At 37.4% G+C, this 18934-nt stretch overlaps 1 protein-coding gene across 2 annotated transcripts in view; it reads right to left on the reverse strand.

Annotated features, from left to right (window-relative positions):
- GPR63 (G protein-coupled receptor 63) overlaps nt 1-17923 on the reverse strand; it is a 56494-nt gene extending 38571 nt beyond the window's left edge. Inside the window, exon 1 of one of the 2 annotated variants that reach the window (XM_033093921.1) lies at nt 17721-17908. The gene's annotated coding sequence lies outside the window, so the exon portion shown is untranslated. Of the gene's footprint in view, nt 1-17720 lie in introns of both variants that reach the window. The other variant, XM_033093905.1, reaches the window with a different exon arrangement.
- Between the last annotated feature and the right edge of the window lie 1011 nt (nt 17924-18934).

Below are 18934 nucleotides of genomic sequence, written 5' to 3' on the forward strand. Positions count from 1 at the left end.
AAAATTAAAAGCCAAGAAACAGATTGAAAGTATTTGCAAAACATGTATCAAATAAAAGACCTGTACCCAGAATTTGCAAAGAACACTTACTACTTAATATTTAAACCCAATCAAAAAATGGACAAAAGATATGAATAGACATTTCAACTAAGAAGATATATGAATGCCTAATAAGCAAATTAAAAGGTGTTTAACGTCAATGTCATTGGGGAAATGCATATTAAAGTCACAGTGAGATACTTCATACCCATTAGAATGGCTATAATAAATCAGACAGACAATAACAAATGTTGGCGAGGATATGGAGAAATAGGAACCCTCACACGGAGCATATTGCTGGTAGGAATGTAAATGGTGGAAACACTTTGGAAAAGTTTGGCAGTTTCTCAAATAGTTAAACATGAAACTCCCAGACAACTCAGCAATTCTACTCCTAGGTATTGACCCAAGAGAAATGAAAATGTATGTCCACACAAAGACATGCACATGTTCATAAGCAGCATTATTCTTAATAGCAAAAAGATGGAGACAACCCAAATGTCCATCGACTGGTGAATGGATACACAAAATGTATTATATCTCTACAATGGAATACTGTTCAGCAATAAGGAGGAATAAAGTACAGATACATGCTATGCGATAGATGAACCTCAAAAATATTACAGTTCGCAAAAGAGAACAGTCACAAGAAACCACATATTACATAATTCCACTTGGAGGAAATGTTCAGAAAAGGCAATTGTATAAGGACAGAAAGTAGATTAGTGGTTTTCTGGGAGTAGAGATGGAAGGGGGATTAACTATATTTCAATAAATCTGTTAAACATGTCCATGTACATGATAGCAAGAAAATGGAACCAACCTAAACGTTCACATTAAGGAAACAGATTGAATTAATTATATAACTTATATATAATGGGATGTTGTATACCCAATTAAAGGTGTTTTTGAAGAGTATTTATTGACACAAGAAAGTATTATGTGAGCATGTTGAGTGAAGAAAACAGACTACAAAACTTTATGTACAGTATGTTCTTGCTATGTGTTTTTTTTTAATTCTTAAAAGGGAATGGAAGAAAGCACATCAGAATATTAACAGATGTTTCTGTCTAGTAGGATTATTGATGATACGTTTTTTCTTACTTTTCTGTATTTTCCAAATCTTGTAAATTGAGTAGTTTCCTTATATTCGACAAAAATTCTTTTTGGAGAACATTTTCATATATACATTAATATTTCTTTTCAATGATTATAAGATATATATTCCTTCTTTAAAAAAAATTCTACTCCTTAGAAAACACATTAAGGAAGCAAAATAAGCATTTTCCTGCCTATCTCATCATGCCTCTCGTTCAGGGGTAGAACATAATACAATATTTTAAAATTTGGAAACTAATGACAGGAGGAATTATTCAAATGTACCTTATCCTTTAGGCAAGTATTACTGGTATTATTATGCAGGAAATGTACTCTCATCAGTAAAGGGCATAACAGACTTATGAGTAAAATATAATTTTGTTACCCCCAAAAGCACAAAATTTAAATACCATAATTTATGCAGTCACTACTTCTAAAAGTACTCCATGTTCCAATTATTTATGTACTAATCTAAAAAAAAAGCAGTGCCTTCCTATTCATATTAATCTCTAGATCACCTTTCTGTTTCCCACAAACACCCCATGGGAATCAATGCATATTTTTTTAAAAACCTGCATATCTTTTTCTATTCTGCACTTTTTTTTAAATCCACTTTAGAGTCATCTGAATTTCTGAGTACAGCTCAGCTTTCCACTCCATTTTTCAAACCTGTTCCCTTTAGCAACTCTGTGACCCATCTGATCCCACACATCTACCTCCATGAGAATTAGACATTTAATTTTTCTTTAATAGTCATAAAGTCAGCACAATGAAAGCTTCCAGGGCCTTAAAATAAGTTTATCTAATAAAAGCTAAAGATTTCTCCCATCATACTGGTATTTCTTCTAAAAATGCCGGTGCTCTCTTCTCTATGGCCTCTTACTACAAGTGATTTTGGCATGTCTTTTGCTGGGAATAAAGTCGTCAGGGCCACAATAAACTGTCTATTGAGCACTTTCATGCTCCTCCTCCAGACCCCCACTGTGTCCACCCTAACATTGGTCAGAGGATCTGGTTGCCATTTACAAGCTGTATGTCATTGGGCAGGTTACTTAATCACTCGATTCCTCACGTTCCTGGTCAGAAAAATGGAAATGACCAGAGTGTGCCTTAGTTCGCGAAGCTGTTGTAAGGGTTAAATGAGACAGCAAATGCAAAGTGCGGACGTATAATCAGGTCTGAGTGAGTACGAGCCAGTAGTTCTGCACAGCCGGAAAAGAAAACCATGTCCTCTACACCAGCACTTCACTGACACAGGATTCTACTCGTCACCCTTGCAAATGACTATTTTCCATATCTCACCCCAAACTGAATTTAAACCTGTTTCTCACTTCAAGATTCCACACTTTGATTTTGACATACCTTTGCTTCTCTTCCTCTGACTTTCTCCACTCCAGCTACTGCCCTTTTAATTCAGAAAAGCTACTTTCAGAACAAAAAAGATGCAGCTTCTCTTGGTCTTTCATTGCTTCGAACATGGTGGAAGTCTATATATTCCTTTATAGACCTTCTAGGAAGAGTCCACTACAATCATGCGCGGTGTATTCTTATGTCTCCAGATGCAACTGTAGTACAGCTGAGTTGTTTTTCATAGTAACACCTTTTGCTGTTGTCTGTAACTACCCTCAAAGAGCTCTAGCCAAGTCAATTCAACAAAAATGGCTAGGATATCAACCATGTGCCAGGTACTGTGCTAGCTGTTGGAGATTCATACGGCATGTTATTTGTCTACTAAAAACAAGTGGGGAATAGATATGTTTACACCATGGTTGCCTCTTTCTTCCTACACATCTGGGTAACATCACTGCCTAAGATGGTTCAAGCATCCTCCCTTGGCATAAACAGGGAGTGTATAAGATTCCCTACCCCACCACTTTACCACCTCACCTCGCCTGCATGAGCCGGATACATCTTCTCCTATAGTATAATAGAAATTTCACAGAATGTGGAATTGAAAGACCTTAATAAGATCACTCAAATAACCTCCTGGTTGTGTATACAATAGTCTTATATACATATATATGCTAAAATCCTTGGTCCCTTGGTCCTGTGCTTGTAAATGTAATTCCTTACCATAGCAAATTCCAGTAAACATAAGAGATATATGAAATTACAGTAGTTTCGTTTTCTACAGTTTCAGTTACCCATAGTTAACTGTGATCCAAAAATATTAAATGGATATTCCCCAAAATAAACAATTCATAAATTTTAAATTGTACGCTGTTTCAAGTACCGTGATGAAATCTTGCAACATCCATCTCCATTTTGCCCAGGACATGAATCATCCCTTTGTCCAGCGTATCCACGCTGTATTTGCTACCTGCCCATTAGTCACTTAGTAGCCATTCAGCTATCAGAGTTAGTGTTGTGGTATCGCGGTACTTGTGTTCAAGTAACCCTTATTTTACTTAGTAATGGCCACAAAACACAAGAGTAGTGACACTGGCAATTCAGACATGCCAAAGAGAAGCCATAAAGTGCTTCCTTTAAGTGAAAAGGTGAGTTCAGTATAGTAAGATATAATGAGGAGAGAGACCACATTCATGTAACTTTTATTATAGTAATTGTTGTAATTGTTTTATATTATTATTAGTTATTGTTGTTAATCTCTTAATGTGCCTAATTTATTGTTATCATAGGTATGTATGCACAAAAAGAAACATAGTATATATAGGATTCATAACTGTCTGTGGTTTCAGGCATCTATTAGGGGTCTTGGAACATATCCCCTGCTGTAAGGGGAACTATTGTACTAAATATTTTCACGAGTGGAAAGCTAGAAAGTAATATAAGAGAAGCAACACAGACTTAAAGATTGTTCTGCTCTTAGTATGCCATTTCAAAATAGGATTTCTGAAGAGCAGCGTTGACTCATCTTCAGAAATAACGCAAATCTGTTTTGACCTTGATTCACTGACATGATCAAAATAATTCTAGTTAACTTCAGAAGATTCTGAAAAATCTAAAGGCCATACTTAAAATACTTAAGAGTCCAAAAATCTAAGAAGTAAGACTTTAGTTTTAGTATTCAAAATGGCCACCAGATAAAGACAAAGGAAATTTCAACAGTCATCACATGCCAACTGATGGCACTTGCATATCTTGCCGTAATACTCAGTATTCAACCATACGATCCATGTATGTTATATAAATTTTTGACATCTACTTTTCAACTTGCCTTGTACACTTATTTAAATTTATTTCCTTCCTTCCTTTAATAGTTATTAAGAACTTGCTCTAAACCAGCTTCTGACTAAACATGGCATACAATGAAGAACAAAATAGATATATCTTCTGATCTAACATAACTCACAAATCTAATGGAGGGACTCATTGTGATGGTTAATTTTATGTGTTCACTTGAGTGGAACACAGGGTGCCTGGATTAAACATTATTTCAGGGTGTGTCTGTGATGGTGTTTCTGGATGAGACTAGCATTTGACTCAGCAGACTGAATAAAGCCGACCTCCTCCCCCCACAGTGTGGGCATCATCTAATCCACTGAAGGCCTGAATAAAACAAAAAGGTAGAGGAAAGGGGAATTCGCACACTGCCTGACTGTTTGAGCTGGAGCAAACCAAGCTACCCTCAACTGGTACTTACACCATCAGCCCTCCAATTCTCAGAACTATACCATCAGCTTTCCTGGGTCTTCAAGCTTGCAGATGGCAAATCATGGGACTTCTCAGCCTTCATAATCACATGAGACAATTCCTTATAAACACTCATATATATCTTCTCTTGGTTCTGTTTCTCTAACAAATCCCGACTCATATTAAACATGCATGAACATACATACAAACAAAAAATAACCTTTGGGTTACATCATGCTATGTGTGCTGGGAAGAAAAACTCAAGATACTCCAAAAGTAGAAAACGGAGAAAGCATAATTCCTTCCCTTGCAACGTTTATATATATATACATATATACATATATGTATATGTATATGTGTATATGTATATGTGTATATACATATATGTATATGTATATGTGTATATATATATATATATATATACACACATACACGTTCTCTTGCAACGTTCTCTAATTCTCATGCTCTATGACAATATGATATTATCCACTAAGATGACCCCTAACGTATTATGCTGAAGACTGCTACATTTGGTTTTGAACTTGTAGTTTATTTTACATTCTGTTTTTTTGGGGTTTTTTTTTTGGTGGGGAAGTGGTGGGAGAAAGTAGGTCATAGGGAGTAAGAGGTAAAATAAAAGAAATACAGAGACTAAAAGCAACAATCTTCCATTGAAAGAATAAATAAAATTTTACAAAATGTATGTGTTCCTGAAAAAAAAGTTTTCTAAAATCAAATTGTTGACAAATAATTTTAAATTCAAGAAAAACGTTTCTTGAAAGCTTGCTAACTAAAGGACTCTTTACTACATACCGCCATAAAGCAGAGTTCATGCATAAAAATAATCATCTCCTGTAATCCAACCTTACTTCCACTTCTACTATTTCTAAATTTTAATTTTCAATCAAGTGGGCAGTGCATTCAACAATGGGGAAGAATTGCTCTAGTAAAGAGAGTTACATAATTGTCACTGAAAGTGTTACACATACCATCTCCCAACAGGCGCCCTGCTCCCCACCCCCCAAAAATCATGCCTTAGTAAATAAATGTTTTAAAGAAAATTTACAATATTCACTTTGAAACTTTAGAAATGAGAAAAAAATCAAGATTCTAAACACCAAACAATTCTTGTATTCTAAACACCAAACAATTTCTTACCTTGCATCACAAAATCACAAGGGACAAAGAATTTGGGGTGAGGTTGTGCTGCTTGTTCCTAACTGGGTTCCCTATTGATAGTGTCTCAATGATGCTGCCATTCAGTCAGGTGCCTGCTGCTAGTCTTCTGCTCAAAGATCGAAACATCAGGAAAAGCTTTGCAAGTTCACAAGGTGCTGATGCAACTGATATACAGCTGGTAAGACCAAGGACCCATAGGGAATTCACTGGCCCAATGTCAACTGTACACACAATAGTCAGAATTGCTATTCCTGGATTTTCTCTTACACCAAAAAAATGGGGGGAGGGGAAGAAGGGTACTAAATATTGCTATATAAACACCACTGCTTATACTTATGTGGAATTTTTTCAGTTTTATTATACTTCATGTATGACTACTTCTCACTTGATTTCTCCTAGCAGAAATGGCCTATGAAAAAGTGATACCAGAAAGTGGTGTGTACATGTGCATGCATGTCTGTGTGTACTCAATGTATATTCAATGGCAAGAATCATTGCACTTGAACGGCCCAAATAGAGAGTTGTCTAATCGTTGATAAAACAAATGTGAAAATTCTTCTTATATGCAGAATATTTATTATGCTGGAATTGAGTAGAAGAAGCTGAATTTAACACAGATTCTGGGAGGGGCAGCATTCAGTGAAATGATCACTCCAAGTCTCAAGTTTATATTAGATAAATAAATTAAAAAATCCCTTTTAAACAAGGGCCACAAACTAAATGGATGCTTTATGTAATGTGGCTTTTCATATGAGTGTTTCCTGTCTATCCTCTTAAAGAAAAAAAAAAGAATTACCTGAAGGATCTTGTCCTGGAACTTTATTCTAACCTTGAATGTACATACGAACAAAGACCTTTCGAGAATGAGATTCTAGTATGTGAGCTTCAGAGATCATTTCTACTCTGATACATCTTTATGCAAGATGTGGAGAAATAGTACAAAAAGACCAACTTTAAAGCTCAGAATGCAAAAGAAAAATTATTTCATAAAAAGAACACAGAAAATAGTAGAAGATTAATTTATGACATGGATAATTATCATGATACATGGAATAATTATCCAGAAGTAATCAAGTAAATTCATCTTCCTTTTTGTATTTTGCTTCATTTCACCATTGTGTCTAAGTTTTTATAACTCATCAACAGCAACTGAGCATTGAGAGATATAAAAGCTGAGGTTCTTAAACTGTTTCTACTGTAACTGTTCATCACAAACAAGGCTGCACCACATATCTATATGATGTAGGGTTAAAGGGGAAAAAGTTGTATATGTTACAATCACAAAAGAAAAAAACTAAACATTTCTTAAAATGTTAACCAAGATGTAACCATGTGGAAAAAAAACCCACAGAATTACTCTTTTACAAAAGTGAACCTACCCAGAAGAAGCCTGCAGTTTGTCATCTTTAACTTGCTTTTGAGAGTATAAATAAGCGCAATGCAAACCATGGGTAGCTTTTTCACATTTTCTACTATCATTTAAAAGGCAAAGCCCAGAAATCTGAAGAAACAGAAAACTAAATGGAATCAGCAGTGTCTTTCAAGCTGGAAGATGTAAAGAGTAACCGAATAATTGAACATAAGATGCCCACACTAACTTCCTAAAGAACAAAATACAAAACTAAACGCTAAATGACATAAATAAGATGAAGTTTAGAGCTTAGGATGAGAAAGTGCTGACATCAATATCCTACACAAAAATTTCAAATTTATCAGCAGAAGAAATTGATAAATTATAAAATTGGAGTTAAAAGTCTTTATCACTGGATGAACTTTTAAGGAAGCTGGCAGGTGGCAACAGGCCTTGGGATGTCCTGGATTTTTCCAGAGCTACCCTAGGCCCTTTACTGGTGGCAGACATTCTCAGTTCACAGAGTAGCCTCCCCCACATGCTTCTAGGTTTAGTACAGGCAGCAAACAACTGTGGATCACTTTATAGCTCTTATCAGGTAGCCGCTGGCCAGTCACAGACCTGAGCCTGTACTGGAGCCCCTCCCAAGAGGCCCCAGAACCAACATACATGGAGGATGGCTTCAGACCACAGCTGAGCACCATCCAATTAGCCCCACAAGCAGCACACACAAAGAGCGATCTCAACAGGCACCAGAGCTTGCTGGAGTAAATCCCACTCAGTGGGGTAAGCCCCCCACATAGTAGTCCATAAGCTGTGGATATGGCCAAATCCCACAGCCAATCAGCCTGAGGATCAATCTCACCCACTGATGTGCCAATAGCAATTAAGGCTCAACTATATCAGGAAAGCACACACAACCCACATAAGGGACACTCCTGGAGCAACCAGAGCAGATGACCAGGGAGATTATTCCAGGGCCCCACAGGGCACCTACCACATAAGGTCACTGGGTTAAGACTGGGAGACATAACAAATCTACCTAATACATAGAAACAAACACAGAGAGACCACCAAAATAAGGAAATAAAGAAATGCATCCTAAATGAAAGCACAGGAGAAAACTCTAGAAACGGAACTAAATGAAATGGAAGCAAGCAACCTATCAGAGACAGAGTTTGAAACACTGGTTATAAGGATGCTCAAAGAACTTAGTGAGAACTTCGACAAAGAGATAACATAAAAAAGGACACAAAACCATACAAAGTAACCAGCATAAGTGAAGAATACAATAACTGAAGTGAAGAATGCACTAGAAGGAATCACTATCAGACTTGATGAAGCTAAGGATCAAATCAGCGATTTGGAAGACAAGGTAGCAAAAAACACCCAAACAAAACAGAAAAAAGGAAAAAATTCAAGAAAAATTAGGACAGTTTAAGAGACCTCTGGGACAACATCAAGAGTAACAACATTTGCATCATAGGGGTACCAGAAGGAGAAGAGAGAAAACAAAGGATTGAGAACCTATTTGAAGAAATAATGACTGAAAACTTTCCTAACCTGGTGAAGGAAATAGACATACAAGCCCAGGAAGTGCAGAGAATCCCAAACATGATTAACCCAAACAGGTCCACACCAAGACACATTATAATTAAAATGGCAAAGATTAAAGACAAAGAAAGAACCCTAACAGCAGCGAGAAAAAGGCAACCAGAAACTTATAAGGGAGCTCCCATAAGACTGTCAGCTCATTTCTCAACAGAAATTTTGCAGGCCAGAGGGGATTGGCATGAAATATTCACAATGATGAAAAGCAAGGATCTATGACTAAGACTACTCTACCCAGCAAACCTATCATTTAAAATTGAAATAGAAAAAAAGAGCTTCCCAGACAAGAAAAAGCTAACAGAGTTAATCACCACCAAACCAGTATTCCAAGAAATGTTAAAGGGACTTCTTTAAGATGGGCAAAAAACCCCCAAAATTATGATTAATAAAATGGCAATAGCTACATATTCATCAACAATTACCTTCAATGTAAATGGATTAAATGCTCCAATCAAAAGACACAGGAGGGCTGAATGGATAAGAAAACAAAACTCTTACTTATGCTGCCTACAAGAGACTCACTTCAGATCAAAAGACACACAGAAAGAGAAAGTAAAGGGATAGAAAAAGATATTTCACAAAAATGGAAACAAACAACAACAAAAAAGGCAGGTAGCAATACCTATACCAGACAAAACAGACTTTAAAACAAAGGCTACAGAAGAGACAATGAAGGACCCAGTACTACCACTCCAGGGTATTTATCCGAAGAAGCCCAAATTGCTACTTCAACGGGATGTGTGCATCCATATGTTCATTGCACCACTGTTTACAACGGCCGAGATTTGGAGGCAGCCTGGGTGTCTGTCGATGGAAGAATGGATAAAGAGTAGGTGATTCATGTAAACAATGGAATATTGCTCGGCCATGGAAGGAAATGGGTTCTTGCCATCTGCAGCAGCACGGATGGACCTGGAGGGTATTGTGCTGAGTGGAGTATGTCAGACAGACAAGGACAGATGCAATGTTATTTAGCTTATATGTGGAATCTAATGAACAAAATTAACAACCAAAACAGAAACAAACTCAGAGACACAGAAAACATTTTGATGGTTGCCAGATAGGAGGGGGGTTGGGGGTTTGGGTGAAAAAGGTGAAGGGATTAAGAACTACAAATTGGTAGTTACAAAATAGTCATGGGATGTAAAATAAAGCAAAGGGAATATAGTCAATGATATGGAAATAAGTAGGTATTGTGCCAGGTGGGTACTAGACTAGTCAGGGGGATCACTTCTTAAATTATATAACTGTCTAACCACCATGCTATACACCTGAAATTAATATGAATTAATATTGAATGTCAACTGTAATTGAAAAATTAAAAAAGGGGGGAAAGGTCAAAAAAAATTAGCCATATTAAGAGGATAGGAAGAGATGTAGATTATGTGAGTTTGGGGAGTGGGGGTAAGGGTACTGGGAAGTGCAGTTGGGATGAAGGAGACCTAACTCTTATCCTTCATATCGGGAATCACCTACAGCTAAAAAACCCACAGTGCTAATTTAAGAATGTTATTCAGAGATTTAGGGGTATATAAAAATTAAACAGTGGTGTGGAGCAGAGGAACCAAAAGAGGGAGAAGGAATAAGCCTTCAATACCTATTTAACTTTTTAAATAATATTGACATGTAATTTTAAAAAACAGAAAAAATTAAAAATGACCAAAGCATTTTAAGGACTTTACTGCCATTGCTTTAGAGATTATCAAGGTAAAGAAAAAAATAAATATCTAATATAAAGAAAAGAAAGTGATTGTCACAAAAATCTGTTTCTCTCTCTCTCTCTCTCTCTCTCTCTCTCTCTCTCTCTCTCTCACACACACACACACACACACACACACACACACACACACAAAAGGAAAAGGAAAGGATGTACTTCAGGCAGAAAAAAATGATCACAGTTAGAAGGTCTGATATACAAAAAGGAATGATTAGAAAAGATATTGATAAATACATGGTTAAATATACTAGGCACTGTATACCACAATGAAAGGAATATCTAACTTATTAAGAGTAAAATCGGGCTGGAACAAAAATACTCACTGTGTCCTCACATGGCCTTCCCTCTGTGCATACTACACAGAGAGGGAGAGGGAGAACTCTGGAATCTCTTCCTCTTCTTATAAGGACAGCAATCTTATCGGATTAGGGCCTCATTCTTAGGACTTCATTTAACCTAATTACCTCCAGACCGTCTCTCCAAATACAGTCACATAGGAGGTTAGGGCTTCAACATATGCATTTTTGGGGTAGACCCAATTCAGTTCACAACAGAAGTCAAACCTACTGACTAAATTTACACTAGATTAAGATGAGTATGCATAGCAAAATCGCTTAGGTATCAGGTATCCACGAAAAAATGGATGTAAAGCCTGTAGCCAGTCATATGACCCAAAACAAAAATAGTAAACAAAAGTGGAAAATCAATCTATCCAAAAAAGGAGAATAAAAAGACACAGAAGAAGCAGAAAAATACATAATACAAGATACTAAATTAATCCAAATATATCAATCTTCATTCTAAATATGAGACTAAACTCTCATGTTGAAAGCAAAGATCCAGCTATATGCTAGCTATGAGACACATTTAAAACCGTAAGAACATAGATCCAACTTGACAGTCAGAGTAGAGAAAGATATGCCCAGCAGATCTTAATTTATAGAGAACCCTATATTGCTATAAAAATATCAAAGAAAAAAAGACACTAAGTCAAATAGCACATGCTAAAACAGAGGTCAGCGTCAGGTCCTAAGAAAACATGCAACCTCAGTGTGACTTAGAGAAAGGAAGAAAGAAGACTTTCCCAGTGGAGAAGACAATGTCTGAAGAGAGAACACTGGCCCAGAAAATATGGTTCAGTATGAGTGTGTTTACTTTCTCTTTCCTCTTACAGCCAGCACCAAATTCTAAAAAGAAAACTGTACATGAAAACACAAATGTGACCTTGCATTCATTAGGGTCATGTTTGATGGCTAAAGATAACTTTAGTTATAAAATGAAGGGGAGAATTTCTCTCTACATTTAACAATCAGTCCTTCAGTTTTCACATGTCCTTTTCCTGGTTTTTGCCTATTTTATACATGTAGTTTGTTCCCAGAAGTGATCATGTTTTTGTGGTAGCCAGAAGGATACTTACCTGGTTTCAAAAACTAACTTGGGGCTAAAATGAAGTTTTGTATTTTTGACAGAAAAGGAGAAAAATATAAATACATAGATAAAATACAGCTATGTAGATATTAGACACATACACACAGATAAGGCCCTAAGCTGAATCCTATAAATTAAAATTTTCCAATATTTTTTCTAAATGTTAAGAGTCCAGGAGTTGGCAGCAAAGGGCAGAAAACAGAATATTTTTAAATCTTAGAGATGACTACACAGGAAACAGTATTTATTCACTCAACCATACAGCAATTATGTACACATCAGGATATGTGGGCAGGAGGTCAGATGGTAATATAGGAAGGAGATGAAAATGAAAAAAAGAGAACATTCTCCGTGCACACTATCAACTGTTGTACCTGCTTAGGTGGAAACAGCCTTTACAGCTATGACTGGTATTAAGGCGGGAACTTATAGCTGAGTCTTTGTAAATATCTAGGGTTATTTCATTTGCATAAAGCCCTAGTGAGTCAGGTCTGGGTTCAAATCCTACTGACTTGAATCTTTTATATTACACAGACCAAAAAAAAATCATTGTAGACAGTAATCAAAGAAAACTATGATTAACTCTACAGATTTTATATTGGGAATAATAAAGTGCTCTGAGTTCAATGAAAAATATCAACGCCCTTTATCTCTACCCAAAAATTCTACTGCTAGAGCTTTACTCAAAGGAAATAACAATAGAGATATATAAAAACCGAGCTGTAAGATATTGACTGCTGTATAATAGTAAAAAAAAAAAAAAAAAAGAAGAAGAAGAAAGGAAAATTTGTCTAATATTATGGTGGCTATCCCCAATAAATTATGATACACCTATGGAATAAAATAATATTCAGTATTCAAAATGTGTTACAAAAGATCATTCCATGATATGGATTTTGGTTCATCTTTGTATGAGAATTAGAAAGAAACATATCTAGTAAAATATCATTTTTAGAAATTAAAATATTATAGTGTTTTAAATATATGCCAAAATATTAACAATAATTATCTCTAGGCATAATTCTCCTTTTCTTTCTTTTCTATTTTCCTTTTGTCATTGCTATCTTTTTGATTTGGGTTTTTTTGCGTGTGTGGCTTTTCAAAATTTTCTATAATGAACATGTGTTACTTCCTAAATAAGAAAAAAATATCTATTATAGCATAAGAATAAAGAGCAAAGATTTAAAACTTCACAACAGCAAGTATACATGAAATGTGGGGGAAAAAAAGAGCAGTTTTTGATATCATTATATCTGTAAGCAGGAGTCAATATATCCAAATCCTATTATGGAAAATGAGGGAAACAAATTCAAAACTCATATCATTAAAGAATTCAATAATTCAAAAGAAAGAAAAATGTTTGAAGAAGTATTAGGTGGGAATGAGCTGAAAGAATTAAAGAACAGATTTTCTGCTAGTGCTGGACAGTGTGAAACTTTAGAAGGCATCACAGTTTGGGCAAGGTTAATCAAAACAGAGCAGGAAGATGGCCTATTTCATACATATCCTGGAGGAAGTGAAAACAAATAAGCTCAAATGATGAACAGAATAAATTTTATTGTAAGTACACACTTAGGAAAACATTTGTCCCTCTGGAAAGCAATGGATGCTACACCTGGTTCCACTCCAACTACGTCCTTCCAGGACCAAGTTAGATAAAATACCCTGCAGCAGACACCCTTCAGCCATATACTGTACCTGGCATAGATGTTAACTGTTTCATATGTAACTTTTAATTAAAATACATATTCTGACCCAAACTTCAGGCATCTGTAAATGCCTGCAAATGTTCATTCCCTAAAATTACCTATCCATTTATTTTTGTTTAAAAAAAATCAGAAGAGGTGACAACACCTCCCTTTGGAAGGTGACAGCTAAAATAATCATATCTACCTCTCCAAGACAGAGCCTTATAAGTTTTCACATAAAAAACTGGCTTAAAATATTTTCAAATGCTTTAGTGATATAGATTTGGTTTAAGTCAATTGAGAGAAAAGTTAACTAAGCTTTGGTCAAAAACCGCAAAAGGTATGTAAAGCTTACAACTATAAGACACATAATGGTTTCAACTGAAAAATGTCTAAGAATTGATTAACATCTATGCCAGGTGATTGGCATAGTATCTGGCTGGGGACGTTTTCGTTAATCTAAATTGAGCCTGGGATGATATAATTTCTTTAGCATTATCACTATAAAGAAATAGTGATAATAATCATGTTATTATTAATTTCAATAGGTAACCGCTAGATTACTCTCCTAACTGTGAATGTACATACACTCTTGCACAAGACCTAAAAACTATGCTAAAATCCAATCTTCCAACTCTTTACTACATCTGTAATGAACAGGAGTGAGCTTTTCAGTATATTAAGCAGGAGTTTCATGCTTGAGTTTTCTGAATCTTCTGTCATATGGACAGAAAATGGAAATAAATTACTTTTACAAATCCATCCATATTTACTGGCATTGAAACTAAACGGCACTTTATCCTATGTGTCAAACTCAAAGACTGAAACAGCTTGCTGTCTGTATGCTTCAGAAACCATTTTTTACAGGCATTGCACACACTGCCTCAAGCTAACTAAACACTAAATCATGTTGGGCTGCCCACACTGCAAATTATTTAGAATGTTCTCCATGTTTTGTGGTTGCAAAAGTACCTATTTTGTGGATAATCCAGTTCAATTTGGGGCCACATCTGACCTTAAACAGAAAATTCCCAGGAAACTTGAAACTATAAATTGACCAAGATCCCATCAGTTCTGAAATCTGTGATCCCAGGCTCATAGTCAAACATTTCAAATGGTATTTTTTGAGAGCCCAAGAGACACAAGATAAACTCTGGGAAACATATTATTGTCTGTTTCAAGTAAACACTAAGAACTCACCCTAAATATGCACATGTCATAGTAGCCAAAAAAAAAACAAAAAACGCTACATGCAATAAAATAAGGGGCATTTGCAGCAAATATAAACACATTTCTGATAAATGCCTAGCAAATTAAAGCAAAAATCGATCTAAAAAATTATGTAATTTCTAATTTTCATACATATGCTGAAATGTAGCAGCTTCAGCTGTGCAATGTGATAAGAAATATTTCGAAGCTTTGCTTGTAGTGATTGGAGCACTGTATTATAGGTATTACTTTCCTGGGTATTAATGGGTACGTCTCTCAAATCAAATTCTTAGGACATCATTTCACAAATTGGAATACCAAAACTTTCCCAAGGTTTGTGTACCCTTGCCTTTGAGGCGTAGAACACTCTAAACGCAGACTAATGGGGAGTGCCCTGAAGGTCATTTTTGAAATGTTAAAAGGAGAATACACTGACTGACTAAATTTTACCTAGGGATTTCTCTACTGAAGATAAATTACTGAAGCTTAAGAAAGGTCTGATTCAATCATTGGTGGAATAATTTAGTCTGTTTCAGTAAATATGTGGTTAGGATTGTTGGCATAATGCTCCCTGGTCCAAGCCTTGTGCAAGAACAAGAACATGTTTGGATAACACAGTATTTTTAACTTCTGATATTGACAAAAATGCTGAAGAGATGACAAGCTCTAATGGTAACTATTTTTATCTTTTGATCTTTTAGACGATATATATTATCAATTCCCTAAATATTTTAGCCTGTATATATATATATATATATATATACACACACACACACACACACATATGTATATATACAATTTATTATATATATTACATGCTATATACATTTATGTATTATTTCCCTGATATATATATATATATATATATATATAAGCTATTGATTGATATGGATTTATGATATATATTGTGATACATATATTTAGTTGCAAACAGAATCATTTACAAAGCAATCATCTCAAATCAAATGAACCATACACAAAATCTCAACCTCAGTTGATTAACTAATGTTAATCAATACAATTCTAGGAACTAAGATACATCTACCTTAGGACCCCAAATTTTTATTCAATGCAGTACTTACTTGCCTGGAGTCCAGCAAACTTAAGGTAAAATGGAACAGTAGCTAGAGTTTTAAGTATGTGAACTTTTCTAAGCAAATTTTTTTCCCCAAAATGTTCAGTTTGCTGCAAATGTTCAGAAAATGCTTGAGACTGTAAATTGTTTTTGTAAAGTTTCAATTCTGGTATATTTGAAGCAGAGTGACAAAGCTGTGCTCAAAGATGAAACTCTATATCCCAAACAAAATGTTATAATATTAATGGTTAATTTGGAATAGTTTTCTTTCAAAACTTCCCCACTGCAAATAAGATGTTTCCTACAATATTCCCTATTTCAGTAGTATATTTTTCACACACAAAAGTGTATGTACAGTATATACCTGATTAAATACTTCATGATACTCTTTTAACAAGCTCCCACATTCTATTTTTATTTTTCAAAAAAATCTGGATGACGTGATCAGTTATATCATTAAAATTTTGGCTAATACAACACTTCCAAAATATAGGGACTTTTCATCAGCACTTTTGATTTGTAGCTGACATCAGACACACAATATAAATGGAAAAGACAGAAACAGAAATTGACGTGTGGTAGACACATGGGGGTGTTAGAAAATGGGCTTCATTCACCCACAGGACACATGAAAAAAGAAAACTCACCCATTTATGTAAAAAATGTACTTCTATATTAGGTTTCACCGAATAATTACATGTATTACCTACCTCATCCAAGGGTAAAACTGTCAGAAGCAATGTCAGATTATGCAAGAAACATCAGCTTTTATTCATGATCCATAGAAATACTACTCCTAAAATTTGTTGGAGCCTTTTAATCTAAGACGTAATGAAAATCAACAAATAAAGAGAAAATCCTATTTTTAAAATATGTGGTTAAAAAATCATCTTACCTCACTGAAAAAAAGCGGCATACCTATTACAGGGATACCTGTATTTTCTTAGCGTAGAGACCAAGTCTAAATATTTAATCAGGGACTAAATGATCACTTTGAAAATTTGAGTCAGCCCTGGGGCGGAGGGAGGAGACGAATTTCAGAAAGATGTATTATTGGGTAGTTTTTGTATTGCTTTTGGGGTTTTTTGTTTGTTTGTTTGTAGCATCCTGAGCCTCCAGGATATTAAAAAAAAAATTTCCCAAAAAGCAAAAGGGGGGGGGAGGCGACAATCAGGGCGACGCTGAAAACCCACCAGGGCTGAAAGACACACGGAGCCTCAAGCTTACCTCCATGTAAGAAGCAACCTCTCACAACTGTTGGAGCTCGCAAGGAGCCTGCCCACTTGAGCAATCGAGGTGGATGTCCCCCTTAAAGAGGGACGAGACCACAATGTAAAAGTTCAAGAGGATTCTCACTCCCAGCACTTAGCTTCTCGAGGAGCATGCCTGGCGGTGAGAAATCCGGCAATGGGAGCCAACCTGCAGCCGCCCGCTTTCCTAGAAGGCCTAACTGCTCGGGCGGGCAGGGGATGGGGCAGGGGCGTCGGGAGGCCAGGCGACAGCGGCGCCCAGGGAAACCGAGTCCCGCCGCTGGGTCCCCACCGTGTGGCGCTGGCTGCTGAAATCACTCCAGCCAGCTGCAAAAATTTTCCCGAAAACCCGAGCTCCTCCGCACAACTTCGGTCTAACCAGCCTCCTTCCTCGCCACACACACCCTTCCCAACGCGGCGGATCAAAGGACTCCCTGCCCGCCGCTACCTGCCCCGGGGGCCCTAGGACCCCAAGTCTCACCTTATACAAAGGGCTGCGCGCGGGCGCCTGCAGAGCCCAGCGAGCATGGCCCCATCCAGTCCCTCCCGGAACTTTCCTGACATAGCACTTCTCTCCCCCGCTGCAGAAAACAACGCTTCTAGGCGGAGGAGGAGGAGGAGGAAAGGGAGGAGGTGGTGGCTTTCCAGGCGGTGGCGGCGGTGGCGGGAGCTGGAGCAGAAAGTGTGGAGCATCGCGGCGGAGCGCCGCCGCCGCCCGATCTGCCGGGGGTTCCCGCCCCCAGGGTAACCAAAGCCTCCTCTTAAAGGCGCCCGCCGCGTTTTAGGACGGGAGGTGAGGGGGTGGGGAGAGAGAAAGAGAGGGATGAGGCAATTTAAGAGCAAGGGGAGCCGAGATAGAGTGATTCCGGGGGGCCACTGCCCAGATCCCCGCCAGGTCTGGTTGTCCCTCACCCTGGGCAAAGGTAGGGCAAGTGCTCGGACCCCTGAACTGGGGGCCGCCCTCGCGGATGGCTTGCGCTCCGTTACGGTCCTTCAAACCTCGCCTTCTCCTAACCGCCCTCTCCTTTACAGGGTCTTAGCTTCTACACCCCTATCCCCGCGACGCAGCCTTGGCCCGCGCCCCCAAAACCAGGACTTGCTGCTGGCGACTGCCCAGTGGAATTGCGTTTCCTCTCTTGTTTCTTGCTTGTTGTTCCTCTATCTCCAACACAGTGATGAGGGTCTCCCCCAGGAGCGCAGGAGACTGAATAGCTAAAACCCAGCTGGGGCCCCTAGACTGACCCTTGAAGGTGTCACTGGTACGTGGCATGGGAGACTTGCCAAATGCCCTGCTTTACCCAGTGTTCTGTTCTCTTCCAAGGACCAATCTCCAGGTGGCCTCCAACTTGGATTTCTTGAACCACTGACTTTCATCAACAAAGATGGGACAATAAAGATCTCCAAACTGAACTCAGGAAGGGGCTCCAGAAACCATATTGCCTTAAGACATAAATGATACAGGGAAATGCTGCTTTCAAGTGACAAGGGATATTGTTTTTCCAGCTATCATCAATATTTATGATGCCTCCTGAGGCCCCAGTGAGGTATGCCCAGTGGGGATGTACACATAGCATCAGCAGTTCTCATCACCTCAGGAATAGACCACAGTAACAGTGGGTGTGGCCTCAGAGGGCTTGTTTGTCCTCCTCTTGGCTGCAGCTCTTGCTTCTGTGTCATTTGTACCCTGCACTCTGT

This window comes from Rhinolophus ferrumequinum, chromosome 3 (assembly GCF_004115265.2).
Source record: "Rhinolophus ferrumequinum isolate MPI-CBG mRhiFer1 chromosome 3, mRhiFer1_v1.p, whole genome shotgun sequence".
Lineage (NCBI taxonomy): Eukaryota > Metazoa > Chordata > Mammalia > Chiroptera > Rhinolophidae > Rhinolophus > Rhinolophus ferrumequinum.